At 43.6% G+C, this 12,735-nt stretch overlaps 1 long non-coding RNA gene across 1 annotated transcript in view; it reads right to left on the reverse strand.

Annotated features, from left to right (window-relative positions):
* Positions 1-12,735, reverse strand: part of LOC134476062 (uncharacterized) — a 99,092-nt gene that overhangs the window by 75,795 nt on the left and 10,562 nt on the right. Inside the window, exon 2 of the long non-coding RNA XR_010047507.1 lies at positions 941-1,058. This is a non-coding gene — a long non-coding RNA (uncharacterized LOC134476062). The remainder of the gene's footprint in view (positions 1-940; positions 1,059-12,735) is intronic.

Here is a 12,735-nt window from a genome sequence, read left to right on the forward strand (position 1 = left end):
CCTTCACTTCTTGGGCACAAGGGTTACAGGAGAGCTGGTGGAGATGTGGCACATACAGAGATCGTGATATAGAAGAAAGATGATTTATGAAGCAAGTGGCATTCTGAGTAAATATATAAGCAAACACTTTGCTGGCAAACATCAAATAAGGGAAGAAAATAATCAGAAACCAACAATAGTCACAGAGGAAGCAATTGGCAAGAAGCCATCAAGCATCTACTTTGTGGCATAATCTATGCATGCCCTGGACATAGATGTGTTTTGCAAGTCTCACACTCTGTTCCATGTGTCTACTTGGGAAGGTGCACACAAGCAATGTTCTTGCATTATGGAAAGTGAGACAGGTCTGTGAGAGCTGATACCAGAGCATGTGACTGTTCTACCAGCTCAGGGAAGAAATAGCATGCACAAAGGCCCTGTGTTGCTAACACATTGGCATTTCAGAGGAAATGTCTGAAGACCTGTGTAGCTAGTGACACAATCATCTAAGGTCTTTGTAGGCTATGCTAGAGGTTGTAAAGTTACTGATGATTTCTGTCGGGGAAGATACAGTATTAGGATACTTTCTGGAAGTATCCTTTGGATTTCGGGAGTGGAATGTGGATGGAGGCAAGGCATAGACGCAGGGAGTCCACTGGGACAGGCATTCAGGAAAGATAGAGGTGGCCCAGACCTTTGGCGCAGAGATAGAGGATTAGATGTAAAAGCTGTGTAGAGGGAAAAGCACTGCAGGAGAGAATGAAATCCTAGCCTGTCCTCCAGAAGCAAGTGAATGGGTAAGGGAGACAGTGACGAGTGGTGGATGAAGACACAGTGAGCATTGTAGGGGTCAGCACGAGACAGGGGACAGAGAGCAGATTCTGAGCTCCCGGAGGCACAGTACAGTTGTTGAGGTAGCTGTGGATGAGCTGTTCTTGAGGCCAGATGCCAGCCAGCTTACCTGCGGGGAGAACCCCTGTGTCCAGCCTGCTCCTGGAATGTAGCTGCATCTCCATTCTCTCTCCCTTCTTCTGTAGACTAACTAGCTCTGTAGCCATTCTCTATGCATCATGAAGTTCCTGAAATCCAAAAGTAGAGGAAAATGACAAGGCTTTGATGTTTGCAATTACAATTTTTCATACATTTTCAGAATAAAATTTTAGCAGCCATAGAAGTAGATGTTCAAATAGGAAAAAAAGGTTAAAATTGTTTTCAATTTAAATTTTGAAAGTAGTACAAGAATTCTGTTGACTTGAATGATAATGCTGTTCTCTTTGACCCAAACCACACATGCCTCACCTTCCCAAAGATCACAAGCTTTCCCTTGCACATGCAAATACGATGTGACAATCACCACCATCACATTTGTATTGTCACTTTTTGTGGAGATGATCTCCATTGCATTAACAATAGCAGGTCAGCACTCACCTTGAACTTTCTGCTAATAAGCTTCATTACCATCAGAGTTCCTTAAATGACTGGCAAGTTGGACCCAGATAATACATGACAAAAATTTGTCACAACCTTATTCAGTTTGTTGTATATTCTTGGCAAATGATTTTTCTTTAAACCAAAGAAAATTCCATATTGCCAGTCTGTTATTCAAAAAGTAATTCTGACTACTCTTTATAATAGCAAACTGGACCAAGAGTTCTAAAAGTATATAATAATGAAAATAGGAAGGAGGAGGAAGAGGAAGAGAAGAAAAGGAGAAGAGGAAGAAGTTGTTGTTGTTTATATATTTTAAGAACACTTCCAAATCTCATAAGAATTCCTTTTCCTTTCTTTCTTTCTTTTTTTGTTGCTGTTATAGAAAAAAGAGAGGTTGGCATAGAATAGAAGGTGGTTCTTGTTATTCTTTAAAACCAGTTCATCTTTATCAATGAGTCATATCTCTGTGTCAAGACTAGGTTCATCCACATTCCCACTGGCCTCAGCCTTAGGATCCCTGGGCGTGACTCATGGGTCATGATCCTGAAGACAGAGCCTATATTTCTCCAAAAACAATCCCCCCCTCCACTGGTGATGCAATGATACAACTCTCTATAAATCAGTGCGAGCTTTTATGAGTTGACTAATATGTTAGCACCCTGTGATCCAGAAATGGAGTTGCCTAAGCTTTTTTTAGGCTGGGTCATATAAATTGTGTCTCAAGCAGGGGTTCTAGAGTTTTTAATGTCTTCAGGATGATGTGGCAGGATGACACACAAACACACACACACAAAATGGATGCTTGTTATGCATGGATTTGTGCAAATCTTACCCACTTTTTGTTTGGAAAGAGGTCAATTCTTGTATGTTTACAGTGGCTTTCAAATATTGGCCATCGCTCTTGCCACTGCAAGTGGCACTTTGAGAGTTCTACCTAACTCCCAGGGTAGGAATTAGAAGTTACGATATTTGAACCTTGTATCTTGAGCACACAGTGCCATTTGGCCCATGTGAAAGGCTGAATAGGACCCTTATCATCACTTGCTTCTAATGTTTTATACCCAAAAAGTTTGCAGTCTGCAAGAGCCTCTCCTGTCACCTCAACAAGTTCCTCCCTGGGAGGTCAAACTCACTGCGTATTTTGTAGGCAAATAAGAAGACAGCGTTGTTTTAAAAAGGAGAATCAAAGAGGTTTCTTTCAATTCAATGTACCCATTATTAAATGGACAGGGTTTCACAATCAGGTCATGATGGCAACTGTCGCTGAACAGCAACCATTTAGTTGCTACCTGGGCACAGGTTTGGAAAGAATACTGGCTCTGAGGAAGAAATCACCAGGCTAATTACTGATCTCTGTCGTAGACTTGAAATTGGGTATTATTGGCTTTAATGTCATCTATTCAATATCCACATCCTACTTCACTAGCCAGGATATCACTGTAAGTAAAATGGGACATAATTTTAAGATAATACATTTTCTAATATATTCCCATTGTCCTAAGTATTATATATCTGTTGTCAGTCAAGGAAGCCCTGTAACTAATAATCAAAGGAGTAAACCAGGAAACAGTTCCTTTGTGTTGGATAACCCCATGCATGCGTTCAGCATGGGACAGGTCAGTGACTTCATGTTTATTCTTCAGACTCAGAATCTTCTTTTGGTTTAGGGTTATACTTCCAGTTGTTTATTAGACATCATCATCTCCAGACACAGCTCTCCTTACTCTGAAACAGATTCCTCTTTACACATTTTCTCTATAATTAATGGCATCTTATGAGTTCAGACTACAATCTTGAAGTCATGCTTTTTTGTTTCAATGATTTCACACAGTTACCAAACTTGAGCAACCTTTAATGCTTAATTTCACTTCTATCTCAATCCTAACTCTAACACCTTTGCTTTCGGCACTAAATTTCTGTAGTTTCTGAGTGTTTTTTTTTTTTTAGGAGGAAAAAAAGAAAAACAGAAAAAAGGGTAGAAATAATACAGAATTTCAAACAAAGAAAGAAAGAAGTTGATAAATTATATATTGTTATCTTAGAAGTAGTTGCGCAAGTCAAAAAAAGCATAAAGAGTGGACAATCAAACAATGACAGTACAGACCATTCTGTTTGATGAACTAACAAAAACTTAGTAGTATGGTTATCTGTCTTGCACACTTTAACACACGTACAGTTATATCCTTTAGAGCACTTTTTTTCCCTTTCATTATTGTAATAACTATTATGCATTTTGGATCTTAATATTCTTTCAGTTTATTATTATTATTTCTATACTAGAGACAATACAATATTTATAAATGTGAGTCTGATTTATTTCACTTATGAGGATACCTGTAAAAGCCTCAAGATCATTATATCTGAGTAATATTCCATTGCATAAAAATATCGTATCTTTTTCATCCACTCTGCCGTTGATGGGCATTTTGGTTGTTTCCAAGATTTAGCTATAACAAATTGCGCTGCCATAAACATGGGTACACATCATGTCTCAGTGATATATATATATATATATATATATATATATATTCTTTAAAACCACTATATATAGGCAGTATATATAGGCCTATATATAGATATATATCGGCACCCATGTTTATAGCGCAATCTGTAGTTTTTATGCAAAAAAGAATCAATCACTAACGATTTCCTCCATATTTTGGGGTAAGATGTGTGGGCCTGGGTGAGCCGAGTTCTCAGACCAGGGTAATTCTTATCTGGAGGCTCTGGGGAAGATTTTGCCTCTGTGATCTGTTGGGCCGACAGTCTAGCTCTTTGCATGGAAGAGCTGAGATCCCAGCTCCTTGTCAATACTTGGCTGATGGCTTCTCTCAGCTCTTCAAGCTCACATTGCTTGTCCCAGTGATAACTCTGCCTTCCAAGCTATCAAGAAGAGTCTCTCGTGCTTTGGGTCTCTCATACCAAAGATTCTCGTTCCTCTGCAGCCTTACTCAATTAGCTCAAATTCATTTAAGTAAATCATTCTGACTCAAAGCCAATTGATTGGGGACTCTGATTATTTCTTCAGATCCCTTTATGGTAGCTCTGAGGTTAATGCTTGACTGAACAGCTGGGAGCTATGCATACACCAAGTGCTGTGAGTCTGGGGGAATATCTTAGAATTCTGCCTACCATGGTTTCCATGACCACTGCGTGTAGACCTTGGTGAGGACCCTCGTGTCTATCTTGAATCGAGAGATGCAATGGGACCGGTTTGAAAAGTCTATCTGCAAGGTACACCCAGCAAATACTTGTGGAGACATAAGGCTGTGAAATGAAACAGTAAGGAAAACAGTGTCGGTCAGGTTAGTGAGGACGTTAACACCATGAGCAAATGGACTCCTTTCTGCAGAGGGAGGAAGCTGGGCTGTTTATCTCCCAGCTCCCACCTTTGCTGCTTGGGGGCTTTTCTCCTACTACATAAACTCTCTGGTTTTCTCTTCTCATCTGACTAAAACAAACACAAATAAACAGGAAACAAAACTCTGATCATGTTACTTCTCTTTATAAAAACATCTGTCTGTTCAGACAATCAGCAAACATTTATTGAACATCTACAACATGTGAGAGTCACTGTGAATTCAACAATGAAAAGATTGCTCGTTCTAAAGCTGTGGTAGGAACTGTCCCCAAAATAAACTCTGCATTTCTTCATAGCCACACATGCTTCCAAATCCATCGTGAATCTGTCTGGGCAGCATCTTCCTTTGCCTGTTCCATTAAAATCATCCTCCATTCAGCTCACTCCAAATCCTCACTATTCTTGGAAAATGTGCTCTTTCATGCTCATTTTGACTTTACTTAATCTGAAAATGCTTTCCAATCCTCTGTTCCAGGTATTTTATTTCTTTTACAGTACCTGATTCAACAATTACTCTTCTGATCACCATCTGACCCCTTGGCTTTGTTTTTTAACATTTATTAGTCTTTTTGCACCCACCTCCCTTGGATCCACTGCACAGGAGGGCCTTCTGAAAAGAATGCACTTAAGAAGCATGGAAAATAAAAGAACACAACACACTAGTTACATGCTCTACTACTGAGCCATGCCCCCAGCCCTGCTTTTTATTTTTAAAAAAATTTTTAAGAGATAAGATCTCCTTATGTTGATTCAGGCTGGTCTCAAAATCCTGGACTCTAAGTGATTCTCTTAGGAAAGATCCCTGTTTCATTTATATATGCCTGAAATACAAGGTATTTAGCAGTGATGGATATGGAGATGGGAAATGAGGTGGTATAAAACATGTTTTAAGATATTTTCTATTTTCTATTTCTACATATGGCATTATTCTTGGTTTCAATGCACATCTGTTTCTACAGTTAGCTAAAGATGAGATAAGCACATACATCTATAAGTAGAGAGAAAAGTAACATCATAGACGTGAAAATTAATGAATACATACGTTGGTTCTTGGTATTCTAGAGTTCAGCGTAAGAGTTAGCTCATCAGCACATCCTTGGGGCTGCTTTTAAACAAAAGATCTTATAGACGTCAGGGTTAAGGAAGCCAGAGCCTCAGACTCATATCTTGTTTCAACAATGATGTATTTTCAACTTACACTCAATAGTTTTGTGTATTTTTTCTTTTCTTTGTGAGCCAAATATCTGGAATCATATACGTATATGAATCTTAAAAAGGCTATTTTTTAAAAAATTAAGTTTCATTTCTATGAAGCCCAGTGTATACTGCAAACAGACATAAGTAATTTCTGTTAAACAATATAAGGACATTTTAAATTATAATAGGCCTATGCAATAAAATATGTATTTCAACAAGAACTGTCCTCCATTCAATACTTCCACTGAAAATGGACTGCTGGGCTCAGAAATCTGAAGTACATAGTTGAGATTCTTTTTCTTTCCCCTGAGTCCCTTGTTTAAGAAAACTGCCAGTTCTAGAACACATTTCTCTTACTTGAGATTTTGCTTTTAACAGCTGGTATTGAACTTCTATTACATACTAACCACTGTACTGTGTGTTGAGGTTTCAAAAATAATAAAATTGAAAGAAATGCAGCTAGTTTTTAGCAAAAACTGGTAATTTTTGTCTCACTGAATATTATGCTCAGTAAGTCCAAATTTTTCAGAATTTACAGAAGAAAGACCCGATTTAAGATTTTATAGTTACCTGCTAATATCTACTATTAGATTTCAGATAACTGGGGCTGGAGGTTTAGCTCAGCGGCATAAGCACCTGCCTTAAAAGCAGGCAGTCGTGAGTTCGATCCCCAGTACCAATAAAAACGAAAAAGCCAAAAAAAAAAAAAAAAAAGATTTCAGATAACTAGGAAGCCAATAGTCAGAATACACAAAGAATACTTTCTTGTGTGAAACAAAATCAAGGTCCCTTAGTGATCAATGAAGGTCTAATATACATCAATTTAAAAATTTCCATGTATTGGTAAAAAACAAAGAAATGGTATTATTTTTTATTTTTTAAGTGTAAATAAAAAACAAAAACAATGATACAGAATTTCAAAATAAGACAATATAAGATTAATAATGGTTAACATTTTGTGCATTGTTATCTTAAATCTAGTTGCTCCGATTACAAGATGAAGGCATGAGAAATTGATCGAACAATGTATGCATGAACTGTTCTTTTCCGTGAACTAATAGATTAGTAGCACAATTATTGTATCACACACACACACACACACGTTCTTATCCTGTTGGGAGCCGCAGCCCCGAGCCCGGTCGCTTCACTTGGCGGACGTGAGGCCTGTAGTAAAGAGTGAGGCCTGAGGTAGATTACCCCTCCCATCGAATATGTTAGTTTCCTGCTTACCGCGTAAACAACCCGCTCAACAATATAGTCTGCCTGGCAACTGATGATGTTAGCCAATCAGCTTGCCTTGCTTACTTTAACATGATTGGACACTGTACCCGTATATATACCGGTGCCACCCCTGGGCGGAAGTAGAAGCCAGATAGAAGCCCGGAAGTAGAAGCCCAAAAGGAGCCGCGGAGAGCGGACCGGTAGAGGCTTTGGGGCAGGCTGAAGCACAAAAGGAGTCGCGGGGAGCGGACCAAAGGAGGCTTCAGCTGGGAGAACCCAGGGCAGGCTGTACGGAGAAGGAAAATAAAAAGAAAAGGTTGTCCACTACCAGACTGTGTCGTGTGTCCTTCCTGCCGGCCGGGAGCGGACATCGACATTTGGAGGCCCGCCCGGGGACTGATCACCCCCGCGACGTGGAAGTGGACAACGCTCCAGTACAGAGCTGCGAGACAGGTGAGTTGGGGATAAGCCTGGGCTCTGGGTGGCGCGCACCTACAGGGCTTTTAGACTCCCCTCAGGCTCACGCGTAAGTGGCGGATTCCTTGGGCCTCACGCGGTGAGTAACATATTAAAAGATGGGAAACATGTTAGGTAGCAACACTAAGAGCGAGGGTGGTTGTGGAGAAAGCTCTCAAGAGCTTACACAAGTACGCAGGGTATCTGAGCAGGCCCAGTCAGGGAGCTCCCGAGAGGTGTCTGTCAAGGGGAACAAGGATGCTAAGGAGGAGGACGGGGCTCTAGCCTCGGAGTCGTCTGACTCCGAGGACGAGGGAAAGTTGAATGGCAGGGAGGCCAAAGAGACCAGCTGTCAGGAGCCTAAGTCGCTCAATAAGGAGTCGCAGGGTTCTTTTCCAGCGTCACGCCGCGAATTGCGCTCTGCTCAACCTGGTCTGCGGAGGAGTAGAGAGCTCCTGAGTGCGCCCCGGCGCGAGAGGGAGACGAAGCCTTCCGCCCCACCTTGGGGGCCGTTTCCGGAGGCGGTCCCTCGCCACGAGGCAGCCGCCTGGGAGCTCCCTCCCCTTTCGCCAGAACAGGAAGTGATGCACGGGCCCCCATTTTCCGCCCAATCACGGCCGCTGTCTTATGCTCCGCCGCCGGCGGGTCGGTATTTTTACAGGCGGCTTTGGCAGGGGGGACGCTTGTCTCATGAGGTACATCCACCTGGGATAGATAGTGGCCCCTACGAGATATTTCCTGTACAAGTAGCTATGGGCCAGGGACGCAATGTATGGGAGCCTTTTGAGATAAAGCAGATTAGAGAACTTAAAAATGCAGTTACAACCTTTGGGCCGACTGCGCCTTACACCATTGCCATGCTGGAGAATCTGTCTTCTGGGCCCCTCACCCCCGCGGACTGGATTCAGCTGGCAAAGGCGTGTCTGCCCTCGGGTAGTTACCTGGATTGGCGAGCCTGGTACGCAGAGTTCTCTGCAGAGCAGGCTGAGAAAAACGCCAATCGAGGAAACCGGGGGTGGAACAAGGAAATGCTTATGGGAGAAGGTCGGCACGCTGATGACCAGACCCAGTTCCCCGGCGCTGTCTATGAGCAAATCAATGCCATAGGACTCCGCGCCTGGAAGCAAGTAAGTGGTGCTGGAACAGCCTCCTTGTGTCTTTCAAAAATAATTCAGGGTACCACAGAGCCATTTGTTGACTTTGTGGCCCGAATGCAAGATGCTGCCGATAAGATATTTTCTGATCCGGGAGTGGCTCGACCGCTGGTAAGGCAGCTGATTTTCGAACAGTGTACAAAGGAGTGCAAAGCAGCGATAGCTCCTCATAAGAACAAGGACCTCAATGCCTGGATTAGGATATGCAGAGAGATAGGGGGGCCGCTCTCCAACTCGGGAGTGGCTGCTCTCCTGGCCACGGCTATACAGCAGAGGGGACCTCGCGGGTTAGAAGGGGAATGTAAGGCTAAAGGGTGTTTTGCCTGCGGGGAGCCAGGACACATTAAACGTCACTGCCCAAACAATGCAGATGCTAGGCCTCGTCCTAGGAATGAAGAACCATATGTTTGTGGGCGATGCAAGAAGGGATCACACAAAGCTGAGGAGTGTAGGTCGGTCTTTGATGCTCAGGGCAACCGTATTTGTGGACAAGATGCTAGAGAGCCAAAAAACGGCCAGAGGGGGCCCCCTTCATAGGCGGGCCCCCGCCCCAGAGACAGGACAGCTCAGGATGGCAGCCTTCAACAAGGGCCACCCCTGGGTCAGCAGGTGTGGACCTCAGTGTCGCCTCCAGACTTATATGGGTGTTCATCTTGTCATTTGTCACTCAGCACCCTATAATTTTTCCAAAGGTTACTGCCTCTGAGCCAATAGTCCCAGCAACTACAATATACACAGATGGCTCCAAGACGGGGATAGGCGCCTATGTGATCCTAGGCAAGCCCCCGGTTACCATACAATTTGAACCAGATCAGCCTCAGGTGGTGGAACTGCAGATCGTTAAAATGATTCTTGAACGGTTCTCAGAGGCCATTAACATTGTCTCCGATTCTAGGTATGTGGTCAATGCTATGCAAGTGCTTGAGACTGCCGGTTTAATTAGATCCACTTCCACAGTGGCTGGACTGTTCCTGTCTATCCAGACATTGCTTCAGAACAGGCACCATAAGGTCTTCACCACCCACATAAGAGCACATACATCCCTGCCAGGGCCTATGGCACAGGGGAATGCGGCTGCTGACACTGCCACTCGCCCGTTATGGATTTTTACCTTACTAACACCAATCGAGCGAGCCCGTGCCTTCCATGATAAGTTTCATGTCAATGCCAGGACACTAGCAAACCATTTCCATGTTTCTAGAGCAGATGCACGAGATATCGTGCGACTATGTGACTCCTGTGCCACATACAAACCTGCCATACCGATGGGAGTAAACCCTCGAGGTTTGATCCCTGGTGATGTTTGGCAGATGGACATCACACATATACAGGAGTTTGGGACTCTTAAATATGTTCATGTTTCCACAGACACCTGTTCTCGCGTCATATTTGCAACAGCAGAAACAGGTGAAAAAGTGTCTAATGTGATCAATCATTGCCTGGCAGCTTGGGCCACATGGGGCAAACCAAAAATATTAAAAACTGATAATGGACCAGCCTATATAGGCAAAGCCTTCAATGAGTTCTGCAAAATGATGGAGGTTCAATTAAAACATGGTATCCCATACAATCCCCAAGGTCAAGGAATCATTGAGAGGGCTCATAGAAGCCTCAAAGAAATTTTACAAAAACAAAAAGGGGGAGTAGGCCAAGGCCTGGCCCCAAAGGCACGATTATCCATGGCACTATTCACACACAATTTTTTAAATTTAAATAATGATAATCGCTCCCCAGCTGTGGAGCACTGCAACCCTTCCCCCAACCATAAAGGGTGGGTGAAGTGGAAAGATGTCCTGACAGGACAATGGATGGGCCCGGATCCAGTGGTCAGCTGGAACCGAGGCGCGGTTTGTGTTTTCCCACAGGAATCGGGATGAGAACCACTGTGGATACCGGAGAGACTGACACGGGCAACAAAGCCCTCGACTGAAGATCAGACCTGCCCTACTGGAGATCCATCACAGACCAACCAACAAGATGAATAGAAATAGCGGTAGCCCGAAATGGACAAGAAGATCCTCAGGCATATGCATGGCTCGCTCGCCTAGCCTACGACCGAGTCTAGGGACGGTGAGCTTCCCACACTCCTCCTCTAAAAAATTATGATATAGCAGGGTAGATGAGTCAATGACGGGTAAGAGCATGCCTCCCCAGCATGACTCGACCTAAGCCAGGCCCTACCCCATCCTGCACGTAAGCCGCTGGACTGTTAGATGCTGCCCAGGTCTAAATTTCTCTCCGAGGGGATTTCTTTACGGAGAGAGAATGAGTGCAAGCTTGTGTGCATCCAGGTTCCGTCCAGTTTGTGCCTGGCCCTAGAAAAAGGACGAGGGCCTCAGGGCCTTGGCAGACCATGGGACGGCCGACCAGGGTCTAAGCCAAGGACCTACGGTGGGCCTACACATAGGGCATAAGCCTCTGCACCCAGTCCAGGAAGGGCTACGATGCGCACATTCATAAAAAATAAAAAAGGGGGAGATGTTGGGAGCCGCAGCCCCGAGCCCGGTCGCTTCACTTGGCGGACGTGAGGCCTGTAGTAAAGAGTGAGGCCTGAGGTAGATTACCCCTCCCATCGAATATGTTAGTTTCCTGCTTACCGCGTAAACAACCCGCTCAACAATATAGTCTGCCTGGCAACTGATGATGTTAGCCAATCAGCTTGCCTTGCTTACTTTAACATGATTGGACACTGTACCCGTATATATACCGGTGCCACCCCTGGGCGGAAGTAGAAGCCAGATAGAAGCCCGGAAGTAGAAGCCCAAAAGGAGCCGCGGAGAGCGGACCGGTAGAGGCTTTGGGGCAGGCTGAAGCACAAAAGGAGCCGCGGGGAGCGGACCAAAGGAGGCTTCAGCTGGGAGAACCCAGGGCAGGCTGTACGGAGAAGGAAAATAAAAAGAAAAGGTTGTCCACTACCAGACTGTGTCGTGTGTCCTTCCTGCCGGCCGGGAGCGGACATCGACATTATCCCTTCTCTTTTTCTCTTTTCCCCCATTCTGATTTTTCTTTCTTTTTGAGCAGTTTCTTCCCCTCTGGCCTTCATGATATCTATTATATATTTTGGATCTTATTTACTCTTGAAGTTTTTTACACTATGGAGACAATATGATGTTTACACATGTGCATCTGATTTATTTCACTCAAGTATGGTCTCAAGTTACATCCATTTACCTACAAAAACCTCAAGGCTATCCTTCCTTATAGCTGAGTAAATTTTAAAAGTATGAAATATTTTGCATCTTTACTTTGAACATAGTAACACTTGTAATCTAAAAGTGCAATGCAGTGGAATTATGGTAGCCATAAGATTAGTCCATGCCATTATAAATTACACTATGGTTTATTAGAGATTGATGGATTCTGTTCAGTATTGTAAAACAACATATTTGGCTTAGTCTTTGACCTCTACAATAACATGCGTACATGTGCAACCTCATCTGGAGAAAAGACAAAGCTTTATCTATGAACTTGTTTGGACACGGGAAGCTGAACTCTGAGGTTCTGCTGAAAGGTCCATGAGCGATTCCCTGACCCAAAAGGGCAACGAAGCTGATATTTTGCATACATTGCACCCAGGACTTGACACAGAAGAGAAAGTGCATCTTACTTCAAAAGTAGTCTGTGAAAGTAGGACAGACTTCCATCCCCGCACTCCTGGTACACAAACCAGAATACTTCCTGCCCTTCATCATGACAATGCTTTTTGATGTAAATATAAAGTATTCTGTTACCACCTAACAAAGATATCCCTGGCCTACATTCCCAGTCAAAAGAAAAGGTAACACCAGGGCTAGTAGAAATGAGTCAGGTATCTGAAAATGAGATAAGGGAACAAAGGAGGGGTGAAGGAAGACAGGAGAGGAGGGAGAAGGAAGAGAGGAAGAAAAGTGAGGAAGAAAGGGGAAGAGAAGATAAAGTGAGGAGAAAACAAACAGA

The sequence above is a fragment of the Cavia porcellus genome, unplaced genomic scaffold, assembly GCF_034190915.1.
Source record: "Cavia porcellus strain 051 isolate PalLab524CR breed Dunkin Hartley unplaced genomic scaffold, mCavPor4.1 scaffold_5, whole genome shotgun sequence".
Lineage (NCBI taxonomy): Eukaryota > Metazoa > Chordata > Mammalia > Rodentia > Caviidae > Cavia > Cavia porcellus.